Here is a 15,906-nt window from a genome sequence, read left to right as displayed (position 1 = left end):
AGCACAAGGTCATCCTTGCCTTTGCAAGGGTGGGTGACAATGTCAGGAGGTAAGCAGTGCACGTTGGTTTGGTTTTAGTTAGAGGCAGCACTTGAAGTTAGGGATGGACCAGCTGCCTGTCACCTGACACCGTTCGGTCCCACTTGCTCCCTGTTGAGGCCGCTGAACTAGTTTTTTTCCTTTTTTTGAGGGCTCCTTTCCCCACCCTCTGAAAAAGAACCTTTGTTTATGCCTTAAAATTGTGGCAAATCCGCTTTCTAGGTCTGAAAATGTTGATTTTTTTCCCTATTTTTTCTTGAATTATTTTCTTTCTTTTTCAAGGAAAACAATTTTATTACCAACAAAAAAAATATTTCTAACAAGTTCCAAAGGGGAATTATAATACATTGTTGAGAAGACGAAACCCACTTGGTAAACAGAAGGATGGACAGGTTCAAAATGTTCTAGCTTCCTGTCCCACCAGAGCTTTTGCTGAGCACCCATGTGAGAGGCGCTCTGTTTCCTGCTTTGGTTTCTGAATTTTGCTGAAGCATTTCTGCTGGCTTTAGGAGTAGCCAAGCCCCCCTGATTGGCGCCTGGGAAAGCCAGCCTCACACCCCTCACGCGCAACTTCAGCAAAGCCCTCGGGCTGCCAGGCACGTTGGAGATCCTGTGGGTGCAACTCCGCGGAGACCAAGGGCAAGATAATCAGTCCAAGGAGACAGTTAATTTTAGTACAAAAGAGGTTAGATGTGATTTATTTCCAACACCAATGAACCAAAAGCGCTAACAATCAGAGGAACAAAACACAGAACATCCAATACTCCGCGTAAAAATGGCTTATGTCAGCTGAGATCTGCCTCGTCATTAGCAAGGGAGACAGGCTTCAGGTGGGCTCAGGAGCCGACGCGGAGGACATTTTTGGGTTGTCTTTATAGGAAACGAGGTTTTGAATCATCAAAGGGTTAGAGAAATGGATTTGGAGACAGGACAGAGAATAGCAGACGAAAAGGCGGCAAGAGAGGACAGGAGGGTTTTTATAGGATTATCATAGGTCATTCGTCATTTCGTTCATCATCATTATCTTCAGAAAGCATAATGCTAGGATGGGATCCATGCGGCTTGTGCTGCCCCTTAATCATCCGTTTTCAGCGGCTGCAGGAGGGCCCTCTCCATGGCTGTGAGCCCCGCAGCTCCCCGTCACAGCTCCCCGTCCTCCGGGACGGGTCCCTGGGCAGGTGGATTGTCCGCTGCTTGAGTCTTGTGTTTGTTCCCTTGCACTTGAGCCAAGCACGAGGACTCACCTAAAGCCACTGCTCCTAGTCCCGTGGTTGATTTGTCCACCTCTGCAAAGTAGCTCAAACAACCTCTTCTCCGGCTCCTGAGACTTAGCATCTGAACCTAAGGGCTTGGAGAAAGGCAGAAGGAGGGCTCAGACGGGGATGGACCAAGTCCTACAGGCTTATTTTAACGAGGCACGAGCCTTAGACCCTTCCTGTTCTTCTTCCTAGGTCACTGTTTGCCAGAATACTCTGGGTCCCGAATCCCGTCCCTTCTGTTTAACCACCCTGTCCTCTCGGCAGTCACTATATCACGCTCACACTTCCATTATTTGCCTTCACGTGTAACACTTTATATGTCCCTAGTTTTTTTTTTTTTCACAGACTAGAACAACGGCTTAATTATCTGTGAATCTCCCGTACCCAGATCACCATTTAGTGTTTATATATTGAGTGAGTGAGTGAAGGAAAGAATGAAAGCCATTTATATTGAGGGAATAGTAATTAAATTGAGAATGAAGCTGTCTACATCTATCTCTGGCAAATAAGAAGGGAAACACTGTGAGGCTCTTGTATTTGTGAGAGGAAAAACTAAGACAACCTCCACCACACTTCAGCAGGAGAGGACTCCGGGGGCACTGCGATCTGAGCCCTCGTGTGTCCGGCTAGTGCACGTTCAAAGCAAGGGTGCATGACCCACCTTCTCTCACCTCCAGCCGCCCCTTCCCTTTTCCTAGCTTTCCCTTCTCTCGCACACTGACAGTGGTGGTAAGAGACGCTCCCTGTGCCGCCCTGTTGTCAGACCAAGTATCCAGTTGCAGGGTTCAGGGAGTGCCTCTCTACCTCCCTCGTTTGTCTTTGAGCGTGTGACCCCTTAGGTAGGGTGGGGTACATCCTTCAGGGGGAAAATGACTTTAAAAAAGGTTTCAGTGTGGGAAGGAGGGTACAGCTCAGTGGTAGAGCAGGAGCTTAGCATGCACGAGGTCCAGGGTTCAACCCTCAGTACCTCCATGTGCAAATGGCCAGTACCTCTGTGTAAATAAATAAATACCTAATTACCCCCCCCAAGAGAAAGAAAAAAAAAACAGTATCAGTGTGTGTTTATCAAACAACGATCTTTGATAGTGGTTGGGAAGGAACTGAATTTTCCCAGTGCTCCCACAGCCACCTTTGTATCTTTGTAACCCTTCTCTTGAACACCCTAGAATCCTCTGGCTACAGCAAATGGTCATTCAAAGCTTTGCCAGGAGCCTTCATCCCTTCTTATGTTCTATTAAAGCTTCAGGCATCACCCCTGCTCCCTCTGTGGCCTGTTCGTTTTTTGGTTACAGCGTTGGGGAAGAAAGCTGGCATCACGTGGGGAGCTTCTAAGTGCGAATGTCCGCATCCTTCGTTCACATCCTTCAAGGGTTTCCTTTAACCTTTTCTGATTGTGTTTCTGAGTACATGGTGTCAACAGCTCTCAGAACTGTTAAGTTTTCTATTTATCCTCAGGCCAGGAAAAGGCACAGATCACTGCAGTGTAAAATTACCAGTGGTTTTGACAGTGACCTGGAAGAACTACGGAATGAAGAAATTTAGCCTTGAGAGCTGAGGTCCAGCCCGAGGCCCATCTTAGCCAAGAAGTTCTGCTCAATTATACAGGTCACGAGAAGTTCTGCTAGTCCTGAAAACATTGAACTCATCAGACTTCAGTTGGGTGTTGCTGGCACATCTTGATGAATGGTCTGGTTCAAACACCAGGTACCGTATTTACTTATTTATTTCCTCCTCTGTTCCATTCCTCCACCACCTTAATTTTGAAAAGTAATTCCATGAGTTTTGAAAGTTGCTTTTTGTTTCTTTTGTAGGACTTCTTCCAACCAGTGCAAACTCTTCTGAAGGATTAAAAATATTCACTGGAATGGTTAAAAAAAAAAAAGAAGAAGAAGAAGAAGAAGCCTTACTTGCTGAAAATAGAACGGAGGGGACTTATGTCTTTGGAAATGCTCTTGCCAAGCCTTAGAGAGGAAATGTCATAATGGCTACAAGCTTGGGTCTTAGAGCTGGGCCACCTGAGTTAAGCCCCAGCTTTGTTGCTTCCTAGCTATGAATCTAGGGGCAGGTTACCCTCTGGGTGCCTCAGTTACCCCACGGGAATGACAGTAGACATACCTACTTCCTAGGGCAAATAGATACAAAGTGAGTGTTGTGAGTTAATAGGAAGCACTTAGAATAGTGCGTGGCACACGGAAAGTTCTCAATAAATATTAGCTACTGTTTTTAATTAGCTAGTAGCTTAAAACTATTTCAGATGTCTTATGGATATAGAATCACAATGTTCACTCTGGGAGGTAAGAAATATCTACCGAAAAAGGGAATTGTGCATACAAACATGACATAGCTGAAGCCGGTTCTGTCTAAACTGGGAGAACAGTTCTTATGTGTCTCTTCAGTCTATTAAGCCACCTCTTAGTCAGATCCCTTTTTAAATGGCCCTGGGTCTTCCACATCCACCTCTTAGTGTTCAAACTTTGAATAGTTATTTCTTAAATGTGTTCCATTACCCTGCTTCTAAGAGTCACACTTTGGCATTTCAGATATAACCTCGGCACAGGTCGCTTAGTCCCTAGCTGTAGGGGGTACATATGAAGATCTCAGAGCTCCACTGACCTTCCTCAGAAAGACCGGAGCCCCAGAATCCCAAAGTCTCCTTTCTAAAACCCTTCTCACAAAGTTTGTCCTTAATTTCCATGCTCAGAGCCCTTTGATGTCTTCGGTGTGAGTGACGGTCTTCAAGAGCTATGCAATCGATTCCTCCCTGTTTCTCTTTTTGGAAATTCTGCGTGTGGTCTAGCACTCCCCTTGGACTGCTGCATCGATCATATCTTGGTGCATCAGTCAGAGTTTCCAATTTAATGTTGTAATGCATTTGTAAACCCATCCTTTTTGTACTTCATCATGGTATACAGGATAGAACATTTATAACTCCCCAAGCCTCAATGTTGAACCAATAGAGTTAGTGGTAAGGAAGGAAGGAAACTAACATTTACTGAGTTTAACTAATGTGCTCAAGACTCACATAACTAGAACGTGGCAGAGTCAGAATTCCTGTCCAGATCTGTATGTTTTGAAACCCAGGTTTACTTGCTGTATGATGAGATATTTATGTAAAATCTATCCAGAGAAATGCTTCTTTACACTCCTTTCCTCATAAACTCGATTATAATAACCATTCTCTTAAAATGCAGTCAAGTCACTTGAGGTTTTTGGTGAATATAAGAAAATGTCAAAAATTTAGTCAATTTTCTTCTCACCCACTGTCATTCTTCTACTTCATGAATGAGGCGTGGGAAACTTCTACTTTATAGCCTTTGAGGCCTTTTTAAAAAAACTATAAAATTAGTGACTTTGGCATTGCCCCAAGAGGATATGTTTATTTACTTGGCTATAAATATTTGAACTTCATACTCTAAATTCAGTTTGTCAGATAAGAGAAAATTGTGTTAATGTGTAGTTATGATTTTTTTTTCTTCCCTGATATCAGTATGAATTTTAGAAACCAAAGCATGGCTGCTTCTTCCTAACCCTAATAGGAAAGACAAAAAGAAGCAGATCTATCTAGCAGAGTGCCTTCAAACCAGTTTTTGTCCAACCTAGATACATACCTATGAAGCTTTAGGGCACCAGGGAAAAAGAGGAACTCCTAAGAGATTCAATACAGGAAAAAAGCAGGTTACCTTCTGGAGCATGAGAATCAGAATGGCTTTTGACTTCTCATCAGCAGCAATGGATGCTGAAAGACAATGGAATGGTGTCTTCAGTGTTCTGATGGAAAATAACTTTGACCATAGAATTCTATCCCCAGCCAAACCCTAGTGAAGTAGAGAGGGGAAAAAACCTATCAAATATATAATAAATTATCACTTATGATTTTGAGAGTGAACTCCAGCAAAATGAAAAACATCATGGAGGAAGGCATGAGATCCAGGAAGTAACATCTCTAACCTAGAAGGGCACAGAAGGAAGTGGTGACAGCGTGGGCAGTAGCTGTCTGGAGGCGAGCAGAAATTCTGAGACAGCTGGGTGGATGTCTCAAGAAAGAATGAGATTGGTCCACAAGTAAAAATACTTCTGTAATTATGACCATATAAACCCTGTTTACAAACTGTAGGTTGTTAATTGTTAGACTCAATTCCTAGACAAACCCACAGAAGGCTTAATTATGATTACAGAAAAGAACATAGACATTATCAATTATGACTCTGTAAATATATGAGTAGAGGTGACAGATAATGGGATATGGAATGGGCAGGTGTAGAGGAAGAGGGAAAGACAGAGCCAAAAATATCCTCATCAAACATATTTATAAAGTTGCTAAAATGAGAAAGAGACATTGGCTATGTTATTTGACACTACAGGTGTAACCAGTAAGAAAACCTAAGTTGCCAGGATTAGTAATTGGGAAGAGGGAGGTAGATAAAGTGGGAGGAGGATGTCTAAGGGAAGTAAGTATCAGTCCTAGCAGGGGTGAACAGTTATTGTTTAAAGTTGATGAGAAGAGACATAGAGATATACCCCTGTTAGAACGAAAATAAACACAGAAATCCACAGAGGCATATGTGGAGCAGGAGGTGATTAAGAAAGAGGAGTGACTTGGAGCAAACCAGGGACTGCTCAGAAGATCGCTGCTTGTCATCCTCATGATGAGAAGGAGATGTAAGCCAGAAACATTTACCAGATCACTAGCCCAACCTTAGGTGCTGCTGAACGTGGGCCAGGCTGGACAGGAACTATCTGGGTTAGCCTCAGTGCTCTGAATCCAGGCCCCGGAGGCTGGAAACTCATGTCTCTCTCCACCCCACCATGAACTTTTGGTTCTCACGCACCATTTCCATTTTGCCTCCTCACATTGTGCACTGCTGATTTTTCTGGTGACTTGTGGTTGACGTTGCTACTGTAAGAAACTCCTAGAAATGTTGGAATTTCTCTTCTTATTGCACACTTTACTCCAAAGAATGTGTTGGTCAGGGCTAAAGCAATAGTCTCAGGGCAGACAGCCAATTTGCCTCTGATGACAACATCGCAGCAGAAGATGGGAGTCTGCTGACTTCAGAGTGAGCACACGGCACTGGCCGAGGCCGTGGACCCCCTGAAGCAGCTGGGATAGGCAAGGAGGGCACCTGCCTCCCAGCTCAGAAAAGACAGTTGGCTGGAAAGTGTTTTCCCTTTGCCCTTTTCTGTTGCTTTTACTGGATGAAATGTTGCTCACACTGGATTTCTAAGTCTGATAGCCTAAAGCAAGTTTTGGCCAGATGGACAGTTGTGTTTACTTTGTGAAAGTGGAAGTAACAATAAGAATTACAGGAATTTATGGGTTTTAGCAGTTGTTTAATTTTTTTTTTATAGAATGCATTTGCGAGAGATTAATGTTTAGGGGAGGCTGGAACACTCCGAGAGCCTTAAATGTTTTATGGTATGTTGAGACTGAGAATTTTCAGATGAGCTCAGAGTTTCTAAATTCTTTGAAGCCCTTCTGAGACTTTCTTTGGAAGAACACTTGGCCCCTATAAATGTGTTTACTATGCGTCTTCCATCATTTGCAAGGTTGGTTCCAATACTGTATCAGGAAATGGGATTGTGGGGCACAGAAGTCATACAGAAAAGCATCAGTGGACTTGAGAGTCACCTATTCAGATGAATCAAATGAGAAGTAAAATCTATAGTCTATCTAGTTTGGTAATTAAAAAATAGTATTTCTCCAATCCATCAAATTCCTGCTTTTCAGACAACTTTCCTTAAACCCTTGGCAGGATATACCCAAGACTAAGAACTTGCAATTCCCCAGCAGGAGAAGAAGGATCCTGGTCAAGGGTCTTGTTTGTCACCACCTCCTGGACACTTTGGATTCTTCATTGTAGAGGCCTTGGAAGCCATCTCATTGTATGTCACCATTTTCCTAAATCCTGATTAGTTTTCTCTCTCTCGGATGGAATGGATGTCGAAGACGAGTCTGGGAATCGCTACCAGGCATCACTGTGGCCCGGGCTCTATGGGGGTCCACCTGCATCTCTCCTCGCTTTTCTTGTTACCTTTGTAGGTAGCTCATCTGTAGAAATCCTTCCATGTCCTTCGGTGGACTTGGCACCAAGCAAGACAGAAATGTTCAAGCTCTTCAGCGGCACAGACCCAGGCTGTCACCCAGGGAAGCTGCACCTGGACTAGACCCATTTGTACCAATGGCCCTGGGTCCTGCATTATCTTCACAGCCCTAAAAATAGCTCTCAATTAACATTGCATTTCAAGAATTGGAAAATTTCCCAGAAGTCCATTCTTTTTTCCTTTTCTATTTCATTACATTTTGCAGTAATAATACACAAGCCTGCAGAAAACATGACGGGTAATGAAAAAATGTAATTAATATAAGCAGTGTAAAGCACGTTTTTTTTTTTTTCCTCTGTTGTCCTTGCAGAAAATTGCTGCTTTAAACCAAGCAGGATGTGAAAATGCATAAAACCCCCTTTAATCTGCCATGGTTTGTAAATATCTTATGTAAAACAGTTAAATCAACTGTCAGATTTTTTTTTTTAACATAAGTCACATATTCTTGTAAAAAAATTTTTTCCCTGCAGGACAAATTGAGTGATTTGGATAACTATTTTTAAGGGGGGAAGGATGGAGGTCATGGTGAGGATTTTCAGCCATACACCTGAAAACAGGAAGAACCTGACTTTTGGACGGCAACGCTGCCCGTTGGATGTGTTGAAACAGAAGGAAGTGTCCTGCCACTGAGACACAAGCGGAGCCCATCCCTGCCTCCGGTTCAGTACTTGGGAGAAGTAAACATTCTTGCTACTATTTCCCACCGATACTCCCCGTCCCATTAATCGAAATAAAGTGATAAAGAAGCCAAGAGGCTGTGGGGTATCCTGGCATCTCTCAGACCACTTCAGGTTACTTATATGGACCTCTAGCAATATCCAGGGGTGTGTGGCTAGAAGGTCGCAGCCGAATTTCAAAGCTGAAATACAAAACATTTTTCCCCAAATATCTTCCGAGGCCAGAGGAGAAACTGCTTATGATTTGTTTTCGTTTGTTGTTCCCTTTGTACTTTTTTTTTCTTTTTAAACTGCAGCTGGCATCCGTGATTGGTTATTATTTGTTTCTATCTTGCTCTGAGTTCTGCAACTTTCCGCATGGCCCTGGTGTGTGTGAACTTTCAGATTTGGCTTGGGAACTGCTGGCCTCGCCCCTCTGCTCCGGTGGGACGCCTGGTGAAGGTAGGTCCCCGGGTGAACAGCAGCGCCCCATCCTGCGGCATTCTGGGAGGCCATTTGGAGTCCCAGATGTAGGAAATGAAACAATCCAGGCTCACACAGTCACAAAGTGCCCATCTGGCACCCAGGAACCCTGCGTGACAGGAGCACACAGGCGTGAGCTCACTATGATTATGGCGTTTCATAAACAGAGCTGCAGCCAGCTAGAGAAGACGGTCTCTGGGATGATGGCAATCATCCGCCACTCCGCTCCCTTTCTGCCTGATTCCCCCAACACACACACACACACACACACACACACACACACACACACACACACACACACACACACACACACACACAGTGCATGCACCTCAACCTTTTTAAAACATAGGGGCCAGGGAGAAAAAAAAGGGAGAAATTCATCCTCCAAAAGGTAACATGTTTTTTCAGAGGGTTGGAAGGAGAAATTTCCACTAGCAGCCGAATCCACCCCGCCCCCCCCCCAACCACCTCTCCGTCCACATGATTGTTTTTTTGCCCTCCATTTGAGGACTCACAGGCGATGGTGTGAAATGTGACCAGTCAGCTCCTAGCTAGCTCTCTTCTTGCACATCACCCTAAAAATAAGGAAAAGCAGCAGCAGGAGGGATTCCATAAATCACACAAATATTGCACTGCTTTCTGGTCCTGAAACCAAATTCACAGGAGAATCTAATAAACGACCTCAAGGCTTTTAGTTTCCTTACAAGTGTTGGTGCCAAAGTAGGAGCAACAGAAGCTGGACAAAGGGGGTGTCGGTTGGAGAACCGCTCGGGCTGCCAGTGTGGGTGCGCGCCTGTGTGTGAATGAGGAAGGGGCAACTCTCCCCACACGTGCTCCGTGCCGACATCCACCTGCCAGTTTTAGGAAAGAGCAGGCAAAGCTTAAACCAAGCCTGCTGGGGCCGGGGTAACTATCATACCAGCTCCCCATTTTTTTACATATATATTTTTTTCTTTAAGTTTTTTTTTTTTTTTTAAATTTGGCCGGGCGGTAGGTAATTAGGTTATTTATTTATTTGTAGCGGAGGTGCTGGGGATTGAATCTGAGACCTCGTCCGCATTAAGCGTGCGCTGTACCGCCTGAGCTATATCCTGCCCTCTCCCCAGCTCCCCTTTTTACATCTATGGCTTTCACTCTATTATCCTGTCAAAACACAGATTTCTAAGAGGCTCGTGTCCAACGACAAGAGTGAGACCTCTAATGGAGCAGGTAACCCGGGACATTGTGAAGAAGTCCAGTGACAAGGATGGGGCGCACACGAAAGACCGGTTAAGTCACGTGCTGATGTGTATTATCCGCGCATTACAATGAGGGGGAAAAATCACCCTAGACATTTCACTAGATGGTGTTCCGGACTGTAATAAAAAACATCGGGTTGCGTTACCCTTCCCAGACATCACATTCGGCTCTCTCAGCAGGTCCGGCCTCCCAAGGAGACATTTTCAAAGCAGCTAGATTTTTCGGCCCAGACAGAACAATCACGCAGACACCGGCGGAGCGCATCCGCGGCCCCCGCTGACCCGCCGCACGGCACGCGGGAGAAACGCGGTGGCTGGAAGGGGTCCCAGCGGGACAGAGGTTCCTGGACTCACCGACGTGAGGGAGGAAAACACAAATGGATCGCTCCTCCTCGGGGAATGAGTTCCTCTCTCTGGCTCCCTCCTCTCAGGCGCCTCTCCCTCCTGCTCAGAGAACTGGGATCTGCTTGTTTGCGAATGAATCCAAAGCACCGAGTGGGGAGCGCAATGCGATGTTTGTAAATATGATAAACCATTACAATATTACAGCTTTTCATTTGGAAAGCCACTTAGGCAGGAAATGATTACTGACCCATGATATGTAAATGACGGAAAGGCAGAAATTAGTATTTGGGTCAACTCGTATATTTTTCAACCATGAAATGAAAATCTCAGTGTTCACATTCCAATTCATACATGAAAGCATCACGGCGCTATTAGTTGACTATTGTGTTAATTTATTATTGTCTTAGTTAATGTTTTCAGAGCCACCGTGAAGGTATGGCTCTAATTTCAATGCCCTAATTTTGCAACTGGAAGAGGGGAGTGTCCGCCTCAGGGCCAGCTGGTGTCCCGAGGGAGTTCCAACTTTAGTTGGGGAGCAAGGAGGTGATACTGAAGGAGAGGGTAAGGATCGTGTCTTCAAATATTTCCAATATGACATCAATCACTTCCCTTTCTTTTGAGTTCATAAAGCCACAAGAATGTGTTGGATAATTGGGCTACTGGGACAAGTTCCTAGATGCTGCTGGGGACACAAAAGAATCCCAGAAGGACCTTTGTCTTTAAGGTTGAAGTGAAAGAGATCCACTATGAAAAAGATGCAAGAACTCAGAGGGAGAGAGAATTTAGGAAGGCTGCTTGGAGGAGGGGATATGTAAGCTGGTTTTAGACGGCTGTTAGAATTTAATCAGAGAAAGAAAGGAAAAAAGCCATCACAGGTAGACAGCAAAAGAAAAGGCCCAGGGGATGGAGCGCCATGCCACGTAAACTGAGGGCCCACTTTACTGAAACAGAAGGTGGAGATCGAAGAGCAAATGTGTAGGTGTGTACACAGAGAAATCACACAAGGCGGGCCACTGAGGACCATCAGAGTTCCTTCCCAGAGTGAACCAGGTGAGGGCGATGGGAAGGGACCCTGGGCTACCTAGATTAGGTAGAAATGCAGCACGGGTTGGAGCTGGAGCGATTGTGGCAGGAGGGCGAGTTGGGGGGCAGGACTAGACATTTAAGGTCAGGGAGAGAAGGCCTGGAGTGGGGTCCTTGTCACATGTGTTGGGAGAAACAGAGGGCTGGACAGGAAGGGGTGGTCTGGGAAACAGGAAATGAAGTGTTGTGTCTGGAAGCCGTGTGCAGAGGGATGGATTTACTGTCAACCCTCATATTCAATGGTTTTAAAGAGCAAAATGAGTATGTGATGCAGAGAGTAAGTGGAGTAAGGAAATGCTGATGGCTTTGCCTTTTAATTTAATTGATTGGCTAGAGGGAATGCCTGGTATTTCCACTGTGCAACTAAATCTCCTCTTCTCGTAACCTCGTCCATCATGGCCTCACGACTAGGTGGTGCTGAGGTCTTCAGCTTCAGTGTTGGCCCTTGGATCTGGGGTGTCTGGGTGCCTTAACCACAGTCACTCAGTCAGATCCTTTAGTTGGGAGTTTTAGGGTCAGAAGAGATAGCCTGCCAGGGGATCTGAGTGGAGGACAGTTTTGAATAGGTGGGTTAGACCAGTAGTTCTCAGTGGAGGCAATACTGCCTCCTACAGAGTGCTTTGGAAATTCCTGGTGACATTTTTGAGATGTCACAAAACTGAGTGGGAGCCTTGGATGCGAGACATCCTGTGTTCACAGGACAGTCCAATATAATGCAGATTCATGCAGCATCTCCCTTGGCTTTTGAATGTCCTGAGGCATTCGTGTAGGTAAACCTGTTTAAAATTATCTAAACCTAAAACCTAACTCCATTTAATATATTATTGCTGCCGAGTTTTAATACACGTTAAATTTTCCGTGAATTTACAACTACCGTGTATATTAAGGGACTATTATATTTTGTTTTGTTCAGAACTTTGCCAGGAATTGGACACTGGGAAAAATCACAGTGCTGGCGGCAGCGCTGTTGTATTTGAGTGGCATTCAGGGCTGTCATTCCACAGGTAGATGCAAGCATTTAGTAATTTTTTCAAGCCTTCTACATGTACATGTTTATATACATATTATTTTATTATGAATTACTTTTTTTAATGGAGATACTGGGGATTGAACCCAGGACCTCTTGCATGCTCAGCACATGCTTTACCACTGAGCTGTACCTTCTTCCATGAATTACTTTCCTTTTGTTTCTGCTTTATATTATATTTAGGGCATTATATTAGTTTTTTTGAAGTATGTGTCTAGGATATACACTATACATACATGATATGCAGCCATCCCTCGGTAATTTTGAGGATTGGCTCCAGGACCCCCATGGATACCAAAATCCATGGGAGCTCAAGTCCTTTCTATAAAATGGCATAATATTTGCATATAACCTATGTACATCCTCCCGTATACTTTAAATCATCTCTAGATTACTTATAATACCTAATATAATGTAAATGCTATGTAAATAGTTGTAAATACGATGTAAATGCTATGTAAATTGTTGCTGGTGCGTGGCAAATTCAAGTTTTGCTTTTTGGAACTTTCTGGAACTTTTAAAAACCAATATTTTCCATCCTTAGGTAGTCAATTCTTCAGAATCGACTTAACCCTCAGATTCTGAGGGCCGACTATATACATTCTATAAATTCTGTTTCAGGATAGTAAGGGGGGAGGAATATAAAATATTTGCTATAAGAAGGAGATGTTGTCTCTGAAGATGTGAGAACCATGGAGTTTGAAACATGAGAAACTTAGATATGACAACTTGTAAGTGGCCATCTTTTGTTATTCTTTTTTGTGCTAGATTAATTCATGGATCTTTACTGCACTTCTATGGAGAGCCTACAGGGGTGCAAACGCCATACAGACGTGCTGGAGACAAAGAAGAAGTGCAAGTCATAGATTCTCTTCCAAATATTGTATCTCACACCTTGGCCTAGCCGGGCCTGGTGGCTTACCACCGTGGTGGTGGCTGGCGTAGGCCAGAGGAGAGTGGACAAAGCATGATGTTCTGGAGGTTACAGTACTGGCAAATAATGGTGAATACGGTCCAAGATGAATGACCCACCAGTGGGAGCCTGAGAGCACATTCCTGGAAGGTCCAGCAGGCAGGAGCCTGTCAGCATCAGGAGCAAATGGGGGCAGAGCTGGTGGCGCCAGGCACCAGGCTGGAGAAGGAGATGCGATTCCACCCCTTATGGATGGTGCCAGGCAAGGGCAAAGCCTGCCTCAAGTAATTCACAACTGGGGCCCAGAAACAGAGGAACAAAGCTGAAAGCTAGTACCCAAGACACGGTGGGACTTGAGGCTGAAGTTTTCAGGCCAGAACTCAGGTAAGGGGTTGAGGCTCAGGGCAGACCAGCAATGAGAGGGTCTTTGTGTTGAGTGATAGATGTTGGGGTTAGCGTGCAGGTGGATTCGCCTGCTGGGTTTTGAGAAGGAAGCCAGAAGTGGAGGCTGGGAGCCGTGCTTGTTCTGGCTCTCAAGTTTTATAACTTAATTCAAAGAATCAAAGTATAAATACCAAAATAGCCAGTGAGTCAAGTGGACAGTCATTAGCAGAGTATGGGCAACAGTTGAAGAGCGCCTGAAAACCCTGCGTGGCCTCCCTTGGATCAAAGAGGCCCCAGGACACGGGAGAGACCTCTGGGTTGGAATAGTTTCTGAAGGTTTCGTGGACGAGCAAGGGCCGGAGTCGGCCCGTGAAGAGCCCAGAACAAAGAGCTGAATTCATTCACCCATTCACCCATTCACTCACGAATATTTAGGAGGTCTTGCTATGTAATAGGTGTTAAGCACAAAGACGTAAATTGGAGGCGCCAGAGGACAGGCGCACCCAGATTTCAGAGACACGAGCAGGCCAGAACAGGCAGCTTCCAGCTCAGGACTGGAGGGGGTTCGTAAGGCCAGTGAGGCGCACCCAGGGACTGCCTTTAGGGAGACGGCTCTTCCTGCGATTCGAGCTGCTGCTAATCCAGCATCCCTTGTGCAAGGGCATCCTTTCTACCCGCTTTAAAGCTCAACCTTGAAGGAAAGTAAAACTATAATTAATATAAACTCTTCAGAGTTAGCGGTTGGACAACTTTTCCTCGAAAGATCCACGTAGCAAATATTGTAGGTGTGTCACGAAATATCATCCTTGTTTTGATTCTTTTCAGCCATCTGAAAATGTAAAATCCATTTTTAGCTCACAGGCTGGATTTGGCCTGCTGGCTACAGCTGACTGCAGACCCCTGGGCTACATGGTTCCTTTTGTCCGGAGACCAGTAAGGCATTCAGTCGTGTTGGTGAATGATGATAAGTAATATTTATTATCAGTGAAATTTTGTAGGACACTAAACATTGTCTGATGTTTAGATAGATAGATAGATAGATAGATAGGTAGATAGAATCCCACTTGGTTCTCAGAACAATACTACTAGAGTAGGTAAACCACATAACCATCACTCCTCATTTCATAGATAAGTGGATTGAACTCAGGAACATTCAGCCACTGCATTAAGTCATAGAGCCGCAATAACCAGAGGGACACTGGGTCTCAGTCTTTTGATTCCAGAAGTTGATCCTTGATCTGCAGCTACTCTGAAATGACCACACAGCCAAATTATTCACAACTTTCACAGGGCCCTCTAGCTTTCAGTCTGAGGGCGTTTTGAAATTAAAGGCTTACACTTACAAAGCAGATGAACAAACGCTGGCCGTGGCCTGAAGGATGTCAGTGCTATTAGGGGAGGAGGACTGAACAGGTTGTTCCATGTCCAGGCGCTGTTCTAACTGCTGGGGACTCACTACTGAATTCAACAGACACAATTCCTGCTCTAATTAATAGTTCATAGTGCAATGAAGATCATCCTAATGACAATGACACAGTGGCGGGAGGAGTGGCACCTACCTGAATGCCACGTACTGTGTTTGGAGTTACTAATGTTTGATCATCAAAATAGTGTCATAAAGTAGCTCTTGTTTTCGCCATTGCGTAAATACTTTAGTAACAGTAGCTAACACAGGCAACTTACTGCGTGCTAGAAAAGAAATGCTTGGAGGAGATAAGAGAGCAGGTAGCTGGCCAAGGGGAATTTGTTTGTTTGTAAATTGAAGTATAGTCGTTTTACAATGTTGTGTTAATTTCTGGTGTACAGCATAGTAATTCAGTTATATATATATATATATATATATATATATATATATATATATATATTCCTTTTCATATTCTTTTTCATTATAGGCTATTACAAGGTGTTAAATATAGTTCCTGGGCTGTACAGTAGGATCTTGCTGTTTATTGATTTTATATATAATAGTCAGTATCTGCAAATCCCGAACTCTCAATTTATCCCTCCACCTCCCTCTCACCGCTGTAACCATAAATTTGTTTTCTATATCTGTGAGTCTGTTTCTGTTTTGTAAATAAGTTCATTTATGTCCTTTTTCTCTGATTTCATGTATAAGTGATATCATATGGTATTTTTCTTTCTTTCTGTCTTACTTCACTTAGTATGACAATCTCCTGGTCCATCCATGTTGCTGCAAATGGCATTATTTTATTTTTTATGGCTGAGTAGTATTCCATTGTATAATATACCACAAGTTCTTTATCCAAGCATCTGTCAATAGACATTTAGGCTGTTTCCATGTTTTGGCTATCATAATTAGTGCTGCTATGAACTTTGGGGAGCAGGTGTCTTTTTGAATTGAAGTTTCCTCTGGATA

General features: G+C 44.1%; 1 long non-coding RNA gene across 1 annotated transcript; it reads right to left on the bottom strand.

Moving 5' to 3' along the window:
* Positions 1 to 721: 721 nt before the first annotated feature.
* LOC140700862 (uncharacterized) lies at positions 722 to 5,020 on the bottom strand. The gene is made up of 2 exons (XR_012079578.1): positions 4,907 to 5,020; positions 722 to 1,387 (listed from the first exon to the last, which is right to left on the bottom strand). It is a non-coding gene; the product is annotated as an uncharacterized lncRNA (long non-coding RNA).
* Between the last annotated feature and the right edge of the window lie 10,886 nt (positions 5,021 to 15,906).

The sequence above is a fragment of the Vicugna pacos genome, chromosome 13, assembly GCF_048564905.1.
Source record: "Vicugna pacos chromosome 13, VicPac4, whole genome shotgun sequence".
NCBI lineage: Eukaryota > Metazoa > Chordata > Mammalia > Artiodactyla > Camelidae > Vicugna > Vicugna pacos.
This window is presented reverse-complemented; position numbering and strand designations above follow the sequence as displayed.